This window comes from Monodelphis domestica, chromosome 3, assembly GCF_027887165.1.
Source record: "Monodelphis domestica isolate mMonDom1 chromosome 3, mMonDom1.pri, whole genome shotgun sequence".
NCBI classification, from domain to species: Eukaryota; Metazoa; Chordata; class Mammalia; order Didelphimorphia; family Didelphidae; genus Monodelphis; species Monodelphis domestica.
In genome coordinates, this window is record NC_077229.1 from 141,213,789 (window position 1) to 141,227,933 (window position 14,145).

General features: G+C 37.7%; 1 long non-coding RNA gene across 1 annotated transcript; it reads left to right on the forward strand.

Moving 5' to 3' along the window:
• The first annotated feature begins 819 nt into the window (after positions 1-819).
• Positions 820-6,861, forward strand: LOC103098256 (uncharacterized). Its single transcript, XR_001629570.2, has 3 exons — positions 820-902; positions 4,062-4,214; positions 6,757-6,861. It is a non-coding gene; the product is annotated as an uncharacterized LOC103098256 (long non-coding RNA).
• The last annotated feature ends 7,284 nt before the right edge of the window (positions 6,862-14,145 follow it).

Here is a 14,145-nt window from a genome sequence, read left to right on the forward strand (position 1 = left end):
GTGGAAAAGCATAGAAATATTTATTTGAAATAAAGCAAAAGAAAGTAAGCAAGACCAGTAAAATAATATAAAGTGACGATAACAAGGTATAACAAGGTACATGTATGGTTGGTTATTTTATTTATTTAATTTTGAATATTTTTCCATGGTTCTTTGAGTCATATTCTTTCCTTTCCCTCCTTTCTATCTCCTCCCATAGCCAATGAGCAATTCAGGTGGGTTTTACATGTATCATTGATCAAGACCTTTTTCCTATATAGTTGGTTATTGTCCTTCATGTTGGAGTCACTGTATAGTATTTCCATTAGTAACTGATCAGACCAATGTGAGCGCAAAAGGCTCTAAAACAGGTTGGGCACAAAAAACCCATGTGAATACTTGGGATGGAGATGTATCTAAATATGCAGATCTCACTTTTCTTTGAGCTACTAAAATTCTCTTTTGCTCATAGAGGACAGTAATTTTTGTGATGTAGAAATGCCATAGTGAAGAGTCCTGTGCCTCCCATATCTGACAATCAATACCCAAATTCTTAAGAGAGAACTTTTTGAGCCACTTCTTCTGACATCTTTGTGAGCACTTGCCTCATATGAGTTATTTGTAAAATAAAAAAAGTCTTTTAGGCAAACATAAATTTGACAAGTAAACATCAGGGCCAGTCCAGTCCATCAGAGTTCCACTCTTCAATAGAATCTGAATATTTGACAATCCGTAGCTTTCCAGATAATTTTCAGAATCTTCCTAAGACATTTCAAATGAACTCTCTAGGTTTCACAGGCTATAACATATGACATCACAATGACTCTGTAGACCTTCAATTTGGTAGTCAACCTAATCCTTCTCTCCCACATGTTCTTTCTGTGAAGATTGGATTTAGCTATCTCCTGATTGTAACAATGAAGGTACTTAGTTCTTCCTTTATAGTGAAGCTAGAATTGTAATCCCCAAACTATTTTTAGATTTTAATCTACAAAAAGGTGATAACTTAGTATTTGAGGTACATCTACCTATTTTAACCACAAAAATGTGTTAAGTAACTACCAAAGGTGAACTAACCAAAAAAGATGTTAAGTAACTACATAAGTAACCTAACCAAAAAAATTGAGAACTAAAGAGTGGGCAGTCCTGTAAAAAACATTTGCTGCTATTGGTAGATGTGAAATTTAGGGGGACATGTTATAAGAGAAAAGGATCTTTAAGAGTACCAAAAGGGTAGAAAGGTCATGCAAGATATTTCAATTCAATTCGAGGAGATCGAAGGAGTTCTCTGACTTGGAGGAGTGACTGGAAGATAGACACCCAGACTTCTTTCATTTAGAAGGTCATTTTTGATGAGTGAACGGCTGACTTAGTGACCCTTCATTTCTGGAGGCAGGTAAAGCCTGCCTGAAACCTCCAGGTAAAGCCCATCTTCTTGAGACTCTCTTGCCCTGACTGGGCCTTAGAAATTCTAACTCTTGTAAGAAGTCAGAGTTATCTCTCTCTCTCTCTCTCAGTCCTTAATGTCTTCCTTCTATTGTAAATATTGCAAAAAAAAAAAACTATCATAAATTCTATCTACTTTAGTAATTCATTTTGTAATTTAGAAATTAAAACCCTGGCAGCCACATATGTAAATTTTCAGAGACCAACCACAATTAAATTTAACACTTCATATCTTCCCAAACACCAACCTAGCTATGGAAATGCATGAACCAATCCCATTATTTATATATACATCCCTGGAAACTATACTGTCAAGGTAAGTAAACTTATCCACCAAGAAATCAAGTATGCCTCCATTGTCCCCCTCTGAAAATGAAAATGAAATGGATTGTCCTATGACAAATAGACATAATTACCACAATAAAACAATCTTCACTGAATGCCATGGAATGATAGAGACCAAGCTTGGTTCCAAAGAGATATGAGAAAAAAAATGAAACGCCTCTTCACCTTTTTAGCAGAGATTGGAGTAGGGGGTAAAATGGTGGAGCATTATACATAATAACTGATATTCTTAATATGTTTGTTCATTTTGTTTTCTTCCTTGTTTTTATAAGCTTTCTGGGAAGGGGAGGAGAATGGGAATATTGAGAAATGTAAAATGTAAAAACAATGCATATCAAACAAAAAAAAAATTTAAATAGTATTAGGAATCCCAAAGTTCAAAATGAACTGAAGCTGGCAAGGAAAAGATGAGGAATAAAAAATTGTTGGTAATTTTGTTTTTTTAGTTATATAGGAAAATAATTGAAGATCAGAGAAGAGATAGAGTCACTGCTCAGGATGGATGGAATAATACTGACAAAATAAAGAGAACACTTTGTCTGTTGGAGAAAATGACCTTTAAATGAGAAAAGACAGAGCAAAAAGAGATTTCTAGGGAGTTAACATAACAAAATAATTAAGAACAAATTCAAGTTAACCTCAATAAATTTGTCAATTGGTTCCAATAAATCTCAGTCTTAGAATATAGACAAACGTTGGTCAATATGATGATTGAGCCAATCAAGGAAGGAAGGGAGGGAGGGAAAGGGAGAGTGAGAAGGAGAGAGAAGGAGGGAGGAAGGAAGGAAGGAAGGAAGGAAGGAAGGAAGGAAGGAAGGAAGGAAGGAAGGAAGGAAGGAGGGAAGGAAGGAAGGAAGGAAGGAAGGAAGGAAGGAAGGAAGGAAGGAAGGAAGGAAAGAAGGAAGGAAGGAAGGAAGGAAGGAAGGAAGGAAGGAAGGAAGGAAGGAAGGAAGGAAGGAAGGAAGGAAGGAAGGAAGGAAGGAAGGAAGGAAGGAAGGAAGGAAATTAATAGAGGAAAGGATAGCAGAAGGAAGGAAAGAATGAAGGAAGAAAGGAAGGGAGGGTGGGAGGGAATATATACATTATAAACCCATGACCTTGATTTTAATTCTTGACAAATTTCCAGTAGTTATAATTGAAGAAATATTTGGTAAATATTTTTAAAGGATAGAGTAATGATAAGCTGTTGGCATGCCTTCAGCCGAACAGGTCATGCCCAACTAACATTATTTCCTGTTGTGACAGGGTTGCTAAACTGTTAAATCATCAGGGAGAATGAAGTAGGTAGAGTTTGTCCAGATTTTAGCAGATTATCTCAAACTACTCTTATGGAAAAAATAGAGAAATATGATTTAAACTCCACAGCATAGGGCAATTAAATGGATTTAGAACTGGCTGAATGGCCTGATTTGAAGACTGATTATTAAGAGTTTGATGTCAGCTTGAAAGAAGGCTTCTAGGCAAATGCCCCATAGACTTGTACTTGGCTAACTGACATTTTAATATTTTATCAGTGACTTCAATGAAAACAAAGATGATATGCAAATTCACAGATGACAAAGTTAGGAGAGTTAGCTAATACCAGTGAATGATAAGAGACATATTCCACAAAGATCTGAACAGGCTAGGACACTGGGCCAAATTGAATAAAATTAAATTTAACAAAAATGTAAAGTCTTACCATATTTTTAAAAATTTACTTTGCAAGTTCCACATAGAAGAAGCCTGTTTAAATCATGACTTTTTCTGAAAAAAATTCTTTTTGAAAATTTTAGAGGACTCAGTAGTAGTCAAGAGTGAAATGTTGAAGCCAAAAATTACCTAATGGTATATTGGACTACACTGAAAAAAAAATTGCTTCCAGGAATAAGTGATAATGGAACCTCTTCCAACTCTAAGATTTTGTGATTCAATGAAACAATCCTTCCCAAATCTATAAGACTCTTAAGTGCCTAAGGGTGCCCTCTAGGAGTTTTTCTCTTAAATGAATAATCTCAAACCTTACTTATTTATTCAGTGCCATCTAATTGTTTAGTAGATTCCTTTATCATTGGCAATGGAAAGACAAGTGCAGCTTCCCAATTGGCCATGCCTGAATTAGCAAAGTTGTACTACTTTTGGTTTTCTTTGATAATTAAATAAGTCAACAAAGTTGTCTATTAGCCTCCCCTGGGGATGGATCCATCAAGCTTTCTTCTCCACCCCACCATCTGTTTTCCTTGGGAGAGTTTGTTTTAATGTCTACATCATTTTCTTTTATCTATTTTTGGCACCTTTTCCTCATTCTGAAGGTACTCCATAAAGGAAACATTTACCAATCCTCAGCAGCTGTTCAGTCTTGGAGGAGGAAATACTAAATGGACCTTCTTCCTCTTTTGTGAGTCTGTTCTCCCCACTTGTCTGATGGCAGCTTTGCAAACATCCTGACACTCCAGGCTTGCCAGGTGAAAAATCCTTAAGTCTCCCACCTGCTCCCCATTCCCATTCCTTCAATTGGATGATTTTAAAAATTCAGTTTATGCACCAATTTATTTTTATTAAGACTATGAGTCCCAAGTAATTATCTGCTTGTAAAAATTACCTGAGATAAATGTGTGTGGGGTGTGTGTGTGTGTGTGTGTGTGTGTGTGTGTGTGTGTGTGTGTGTGTGTGTGTGTGTATGACCAAAGGTTTAAGCTTAGGAGGAAGAAATGATTACTGAACATGGTGTGCCTACATGAGGAGGTGAAAGGGAAGTTTTCATAAGAATTGGGGAGAAGAACAGAGGTATACTGAAGCTAAGTTCAACTAGCTTTGCACAATTAATTGTTAAATTTCAATGTTTGTATTTAGATGTAAAAAAATCAGCCAATACTATGAGTCACAGCTTGCTTGATTTATTTATGGTTGTCGACGTCTAGACATAAAGTGAGGGAGAAAACTGTAATAATACAGATTAGAGTTAAAAATGTTAATAAGGACATTTTCCCCCCAAGAGAGCCATTTATTAAACATTTACCAGTGCACACCCCTTTAGTGGAGAAACAAGATTTCTCTTACTTTGAAAAAGGATATATGTGGTATGTAGAGAAGGCTGCCACCATGTCCCTGATGTCCAGCTTGCCTAACTAGAGTTCAGTGAATTCCCCATTGGGTGAGGTTGGCTGAACTAAGATGTCTTTCTCCCAGTGAGAGAGCTCATTTACTCATGTATTCTCTGGTATTTTCCAGTTGGTATATTTTTCTGATTTCTGTTTGCTCTCTTTTGGAATAAAATAGTGAACACTTCGCATGATAGTCTTAGTGTACCTCGGATCTTGTGGAAAGGAGCCAAACCTTTGGAAATGAGCCTGGTGTATCCCTTTCACTTTAAGGAATTGTGACCAAGAGAGGAGCTTACATTACCCTCGGGCTAGCAATTGTGAGAAGATAGGCAGATAGACAACATATAGTTCTAGTCTGGAAACCATTTCTCAGTACAATGGAGTGGATAGCCTAATGACTCTGGTATTCCGATCCTGTCAAGCAATTGTCGAAGTCTTCCTTGTGAGGGGCTGGCGAGAGTCCATATTTTGACAGCACATGTGAACATACATAGCTTACAAAGACAATACATTTTACATATATGCTTATAACGTGTGCATGTGTATGGATGCATACTTTTAATGTTTACATATTTATATATTTTTCTAAAACTTTACATTTCAGAGTATAAATGCCAATCTAACTTAGTAGTGTGGCCAGAGAAACTATATCCTCCAGCTTGCTCGAGGGGACCCTGCCCCCCCTACTTCCTGTTGTGGGATTGGTCTCAAATGGACCAATCCCGTGCTGAGGGAGGGACCACACACCCCCCACTTCCTGGCATGAGATTGGTCTATATAAGAACCAATTCCATTGCAAAGGGGGTCTTTTGAATCTGCAAAGATTCAAGGTTTAGTGGGGATAGTCAATTTTCGGCAGCTAGAGCTGTGGGGTTTTTTTTCTTTTAAATACAATTTTTGTTAGATCAGAGAGAAAGAGTTTGTTTTCCTTTATTCAGTAGATAGTTTTATCATCAGAAATTCCTTATGCCTGGAGCAGCTGGGTAGCTCAGTGAACTGAGAGCCAGGCCTAGATATGGGAGGTCCTGGGTTTAAATCTGACCTCAGACAGTTCCCAGCTGTGTGACCCTGGACAAGTCACTTGACCCCCATTGCCTATCCCTTACCACTCTTCTGCCTTGGAACCAATACACAGTATTGATTCCAAGACAGATGGTAAGGTTTAAAAAAAAAGAAGAAAGAAAGAAATTCCTTATGCCAATGGTTATAGGGTTTTTGTGTGTATATTCATGTAAATTTATATACACATAAATATACACCCAAATGTTATATGTATATATATATAATATATATATATATAAATCTGATGGATCTAGGGATATATATATATATATATGTATATATATATATATTTATATGAGATATAATTTAAAATGTACATACAGCCAGGGGCATAAATTATCGTAGGGGCAATTTAGCACAATAAAAAGAGCACTAGATTTGGAATGAAAGATCTGAGTTCAATTCTGGCCTCAGATATTAACTAGCTCTTTGTACCTGGATGAGTTACTTAGTTTATTTCCCTCCATTGGCTCTCCTGTAAAATATCCCAGGGTTGTTGTAAGGACCAGATGAGATAATATTGTAAAATGTTTTGCACAGTGTCTGGCACATATTGCCTGGTATATAACTTCCAAAGAAGGTACCAAATGGCATCTATAGAAGGACTCCTTTTACCAATGAAATAACAGTCCTTATCCCTATTACACTCGCCCTCCTATTCCACCCCATCCCTCTCTTTCTGGATCTCTTTCTCTGTCTCTGCCTCCATCTCATAGTAATATGCATTTTCATCCACTTTGATTTTCCATTGTGGAAAATAGTCAGACCTCTTTTGGGGTTACTGGAACTCACTAGCTCAATAGAGCTTAAAGCAAGCAATAAAATTGTTATCTATTTACAGGAATATCTGAAGTGATGCATGTAGAAGCATTTGACCTGCACCTGCAAAGGATATACCCTCAATGTTATCAAAATATGTGTATTAAAGATAGTAATTATTGAAAAATATCTGTCTTGTTCATTTTGGAGATAGAGATCAGGTAAAGACCTTCTTAATAACTTCGGATAAGAAACTGTAAAGAAGTAAACTTGGATTGTAATAATGGAAAGGAGAAGAAAAGGGAGGAGTTGTATAGTAACAATGGTACTCTGAAAAAAAGGAAAGAAAAATGGAACTAACGAATCAATTAAAATGGAAGATATATGGATGTTCAGAGCGACATAAACAAGTAGAATATGTTTAAAATATCACACTTAAATTTGAGATATAAAAAGTTGCACAATATGGAGATTCATGATTTCACATGCATTCCTCTTTTTTGGTTCTACATTGTATGTATGAGTAAATGTCCTATTAGTTGATGTTTACAATGTTCATAATAATAATGAGGAAAATTTAAAAGTAGAAGAGATCAGATATGAGCCAAATTGTAGAGAATGAATAAAATTGGTTAGGTAAAGTGAGAGCAAGTTACTGAGGACCTTACTTAACAAACTAAGGAATTTAGATGTAAATGAGCCATTTTATATAACTTTGTCCAGGAAACAAAAAAATGAAGATGTCCCATACTGGGCTTGTGAATAAACAGAGGCTATTTGAGTAAATCATTTCCCATTATCTTTTGATTTCCACTGCATTCACAGCTGCTGAAAATTTTGCATATTACCAAATTACCATATTACCAAGATATATTACTTATATCTTGCTTATTCTCCTAGGAAGCAAGCAACAAACAATTCACAAGCTAATGAAATTTCTTCAAATAAGGTCAAAGCCAAAAATATGTTTAGCATTTGTTAGCAAGGCTATTAATTGTTTCTACATTCAACTACATTCAACTAATCTACATTCAACTCTTCCAATAAAGGGGAACAAGAAAATAATTCAACCTGTCTCATAAAGAGCTATGGTCCTCTTCCAAAACCACTTTTATGGTGTATTTTCCTGTTTATTATCACTGTATCTTTGGCATGGATGTCTTCAAGAGGATTAACCAGAATCAGAATAGAACATCAAAGAAAAGGCAACAAAGGTGGCTGTATTTTCTTGAGGGAATTTGTAATATAAGGAAAACACCTCCAAATTCACCCATGTCCCATTTGATTTTTGAAGACTAGGGAGAGAGTCTATTTGACAACCAAAACAAACACAAATGACATAAGAATACAATAATACAATGGTCTTTAACAAGTAGAATTTTCTGTGTCATAAAATCATCATATGCAGAACTTAAAATTATTGGCTCATGGAATATTGGGTTCTGGACCCAAAAGGTGTAATTATTGTTACAAGACTACATCTGGTTAGGGCTCTCAATCTTTCTGAAATATTTAACATAATACCATGAAAGAATACTGAATTTAGAGAAAGAGGTTTTGGGAATCCAGCTCTATCTCTTACTTCCTATGTTACCTTGGGCAAGTGTTTTAATCTCAATTAATGTCTCAATTCCCTCATCTGTAAAATGAATAAATGACCTCTAAGCTCTCTTTTATCACTAATTCTGTGATCCTTTGATTCTATGATTTCAATGATCCCTATGCTTGTGTGTGTGATTTCCTATCTTTAGTGTGATTATCTTATTTTTAGCTGCCCCCATCACTCCACTATGTTATCTTCCTGCAATGCCAACTATAAGGTTAAGCTGTCAGTATTGTCATTGCAGCCATGCACCCTCCCAATTGGATTTCCAACTTCTCCCCTATGGCCATTCTGATTGGTGAGAACTTACTATGTCTAGCTAGCCCTAGCTATCATCTACCTTCCATTTTATTAAACTTTTAAATTTAAATGTTGGGGTTATATTTCAGAGCATCTTTTGTAAATAAGGACTTTTATGTCATATGGCAGAAAGATGATTGAATTTGGTTTCAGAAAACTTGAATTATAATTTTGACCTTGATATCTCCTATCTATAGGATCCTAAAAAAGTCACTCAACTCCTGGGCCTCAGCTGCCAAATAATGGGATTAGCGGTAATGATATCTTGGGTCATTTAAAACTCTAGATATTTGATCCTTTGACTTTTTTCCTTGTCTAATTTCATATATGAAATACTAGAAGCTTCCATGAGGTCAAGAGATTATGTGAATTGAACACCAATGTCATTTAAAATTCAAATGATTTAGAGCATATTTTTCTTATGCTTTCAATGTCTTCATCTAAAAACTGCCTCTTCTTATCCATTGACCAATTATCAACTGGGGAATGGCTTGTGTTCTTATTTGACAAAGTTCTCTATGTATTTAAAATATGAGACCTCTATCTGAAAAATTGTCTATAATTTTTCCCAACTAAGTGCTTTCTTTCTTTCTTTTTCCTTCTTTCATTTTACTTGTACAAAATCTTTTAAATTAATGTATTCAAAATTATCCATTTTACATCATACAAATCTTTCTATCTCTTGTTCATTCATATTCTTCTCCTATCCATAAGTCTGATAGGCAATATCTACATTGTTATTCTAATTCGCTTATAATATCTGTGTAATTAGAAAATCATGAACCCTTGGACTTCATCTCTGTAAAAATTAAAATTAATATACAATATTCCAAGTATTATTTTAATAGTATTTATGAAAATCAACTTAGATCAAAGGGAAAGTAATGCCAGAGAAAGCCACTTCCTTCCTCCACAATGGTCCAAGCCAGAGGGCGAACATCCCCGGAAAGAACAAACATAAAGGAAACAAAAACTGAAGACCAAATTAACCAATGGTGCATGTACAGGAAAAGGAAAAGAGGACTGTGGGAAATGTAGTTTGGGGTACACATTCTAATCAATTTATCTCCCAGAATCCTTTTTTCCTTCATCTCTAAGTTGCATCTTTATACATTGTAAATAAGTTGTAACTGTGCCCTATGGTCTCTCTCTTCTGTAGCAACCTAGGCTGAGTTATCTCCCTTTTTACTCTAGCTTTTTTATTTTAGTTATTATTAATAAATCTTATTAAATATAATATTTGGAGTTATTTATTAATTTTTAAGCTTATATATCTCCATTTATACATAGGTAGAATGATTTACAGTTAGTAAATGACAGAATGCAAATTTGATCTTGGAACTTCTTTCCTCTGGGTATAGCTTTCTACCCATTGTTATACCTACCTGTGCTATTATCTCTCCTTGGCATTCTTTGTTTCTCAGCTGATCATGGAGGTCAGGGAGCAAAGAAACTTTACCATGAAATTCTACTGGTTATTTTGATTCCTAGGAATTATGCTTTTTAAATATGAGCATGTCAACCTGAGCCATGGGCAAGGATTGTGATTTTCATTTCTATATTCCTCAACCCTATCATAATGCTGGTCAAATAGGAATTGATTAATAATAATGAAGTTGTTTCACACACGATAAGATAGTGATATATTAGAAGAAAGGTACAACATAAGGTAAATAAAGGTTCATAGAACAAGAAAAAATCTAGTACTCTATTCATTTAAATATTGGTCTAAAATTGAAATTTAATTCGTGTGGGAAAGTATAATCATGAAAATATAAACCACAAATGTAATTTTTTAAATCAAGCTTCCCCAAAAATAAATTAACACCTACTACATGTTAGCTATGTTAAGTACTGAGAATATAAAACAAGAACTGAAAAAAATCTTGTGTTCAAGGAACTTTCATTTAAAAAGGAGAAGGGGGGCATTTACATACATAAGTAGTAATAATAGCTATCTATTCATTACTTTAAAATTTGTGAAGGTTTGCAAATATCATGCCTCTTTTTATCCTTACAACAAACTTAAGAGGAAGATACTATTATTATTCCCATTTCACAATTAAATAAATTGAGAGATTCACAAGTTAAGTGACTTCCTAACCTCACACAACTAGTAAGTGGTTGAGTCCACATTTGAAATAAGTTCTACTCCATGTCCAACACTCTATCCACTGTACCACCTACTGATTTCATATGCAAAGAAGATACATGGTAGCCTTGAGGTAGAAGGTGAAGGTATGAGTTAACTGAAGAAGACAAAGAGATATCTCCTTTAGAAGGTGGTAGTGGAGTTCAATTTGGAAAGTATCTAGTAGGTTGAGATGAGGAGGGAGATTTAACCCCAAAATGGATTAAAACCAATAAAAGAAGAGAGATAGGAAATGGGAATGTCATGTCATGTCATATAATGGAAGAATGCCAGTATGGTGGACCATAAAGCATGGGGCAGGGAGAAATGTTTCCTAAAATATTATTTCCAACATAGTACCTCTCTGTTCCAGAAACTTGAAATACATTTCTGTACTCCTTCTCACTTTGGCTTCCTTCTGTCTTAAGGAAGAGAAAAGACTGCATTTTGATTGATAGAGGCATGTGACACAGAATTACATGGGACCATGGGTCAAGATTCCAAGCAAGGAGTTTGGAAGAGGTTTGTCCCAACTGCCAACAGTCATTCTTTCTGAAGCAGAAGTAGGAGCAGGAAGTTAGTCTTGTAACTGCAATTTCAACCATACAAAGATACAACTGACCCTGGAAGACATCAGCTGTGGAGAGACTAGTTCAGCCAGATTATAGGTCAGCTGGATTGGAGATATAAGGAAGATTCTTCTACTTGGCTAGGAGCTGTTGTTACCTCTTCTCTTGGACCTTGGCCCATCTTGGACTCAACTTTGTGAGATACTATTTATGTGGGACATAGTTATTTAGCTTAAAACAAATATAAAACAATGTGAATGCACCCACGATCAAACAGTGCATCTTATTGACTACATTATTGTATGCCTGCAAGATATCCAGGATGTACATATCACAAGAGCCATGAGAGGAGCTGAATGCTGGACAGACCACTGATTGGTTAGAGTGACTCTTCAAATGCGCATTGCGCCTCACCATCCAAAATGCACCCAGACAGTTCGCGCATTTTACAAAGTGAGTCATCTTAGAGATCCATCTTATTTGCAAACATTCCAGTCCTGCCTGGACAACAAGCTGTCTGCCAAGGGGCCACTCACTGGAAGCTCAATCAAGAAATGGAACCAGTTCAGAGACACAGTGAAGGAAACATCAAAGGCAGTCCTAGGCCCCAAACAATGCAACCACCAGGACTGGTTCGAGGAGAACAACACTGCTATTGAAGACCTATTGAGCAAAAAGATCAAAGCCTTTATGGAGTGGCAAAATAACCCAAACTCTGCTCCTAAAAAGAACAGATTCAAGTCTCTCCAAGCCACGGCGCAGTGTGAGATCAGGAAAATGCAAGACCAATGGTGGGAAAAAAGGCAGCTGAAATCCAGTGTTTTGCTGATGCAAAAAAACTACAAACAATTTTTCAGTGCCCTCAAGACTGTCTATAAGCCATTAAAACCCACCACTACTCCCTTGCTATCCTCTAAAGGTGACACTATCATAAAAGATAAAAAAGGCATTAGCAACAGGTAAAAAGAACACTTCAGTCAGCTTCTCAACTGACCCTCGTCAGTCGACCAAAGTGCCCTTGACCAGATCCCCCAAAAGCTCACCATTGAACAACTTGACATCCCTCCTTCAATAGAGGAAGTCCAAAAAGCCATTAAACAAATGAGTGCAGGCAAGGCACCTGGTAAAGATGGGATCCCAACCGAGGTGTACAAGGCCTTAAATGGAAAGGCACTTCAGGCATTCCACATAGTGCTGACCAGAATATGGGAAGAGGAAGACATGCCCCCAGAACTCAGAGATGCCTCCATCATAGCCCTATACAAGAATAAAGGTGCACGAGCAGCCTGTGACAACTACAGAGGAATCTCACTACTCTCCACTGCTGGGAAGATCCTCGCCTGTGTTATACTCAACAGACTCCTGTTATCTGTTTCAGAGCTGAACCTGTCTGAATCACAATGTGGCTTCTGACCAGATCACAGCACCATTGACATGGTCTTCATGGTGAGGCAAATGCAGGAAAAATGCCTTGAGCAGAACCTGAGTCTCTACATTGTCTTCATAGACCTGACAAAGGCGTTCTATACAGTGAACAGGGACGCATTGTGGGTGATCCTCAGCAAGCTCGGTTGCCCAGCAAAACTTGTCAAATAATCCAGCTCTTTCATGTCGACATGACAGGGGAAGTCCTATCTGGTGGAGAGACTTCTGATCACTTCAACATCTCCAATGGCGTGAAACAAGGCTGTGTCCTCGCTCCGGTGCTATTCAACCTATACTTCACCCAAGTATTATGACATGCTGTGAAGGATCTAGACCTGGGTGTCTACATCAAATACCGGCTGGATGGCTCACTATTCGACCTTTGTCACCTGACTGCAAAAACAAAGACAACAGAGAGACTCATCCTGGAAGCTCTCTTCGCAGATGAATGTGCTCTCATGGCCCACCAAGAAAATCATCTTCAAATCATTGTGAACAGGTTCTCCACCGCAACAAAATTGTTTGGCCTGACTATCAGCCTCAGCAAAACAGAGGTGCTGTTCCAACCTGCACCAGGGAGGCCAACGAACCAGCCCTGCATTACAATCGACGGCACACAGCTTTCTAACGTCAACACTTTCAAGTCCCTGGGCAGCACCATCGCCAACGATGGGTCCCTAGACCACGAGATTAATGCCAGGATCCAAAAGGCCAGCCAGGCACTTGGGCGGCTGCGCTGCAAAGTCCTCCAACACAGAGGTGTAAGCACTGCGACGAAGCTCAAAGTGGTCCTCAGCTCGCTCCTGTACGGTTGCGAGACATGGACACTGTACCGGAAGCACATGAAACAGTTGGAGCAATTCCACCAACGTTCCCTGCGGTCAATCATGAGGATCCGGTGGCAGGACCAAATCACCAACCAGGAAGTCCTCGACAGAGCCAACTCCACCAGCATCGAAGTCATGGTCCTCAAAACCCAGCTATGATAGTCTGGACACGTCATCCGCATGGACCCACAGTGAATACCAAGACAGGTATTCTATGGTGAACTGTGAGCTGGACTCAGGAAACAAGGCCGACCAAAGAAAAGATTCAAGGATCAGCTAAAGTCCAACTTGAAGTGGGCTGGCATGACACCAAAGCAACTAGAACTCGCTGCCTCTGACAGAAGCAGCTGGCGAACCCACATTAACCATGCCACCACCACCTTTGAAGAAGAGCGACATCGACATCTTGCCGCTGCGCGTGAATGCCGACACCAGGCCACAACCGCACCTCCCATAACAACTGGCGTCCAATGCCCCATGTGCCACAAACTCTGTGCCTCAGCCTTTGGACTGCAAAGCCACATGAGCACAAAGACAATTGTCATTCTCAGTCACCGAGAGACTACTACTTATTTAGCTTAGGAAGTTAGCCAATAGGATATTTATTGGGGGATTA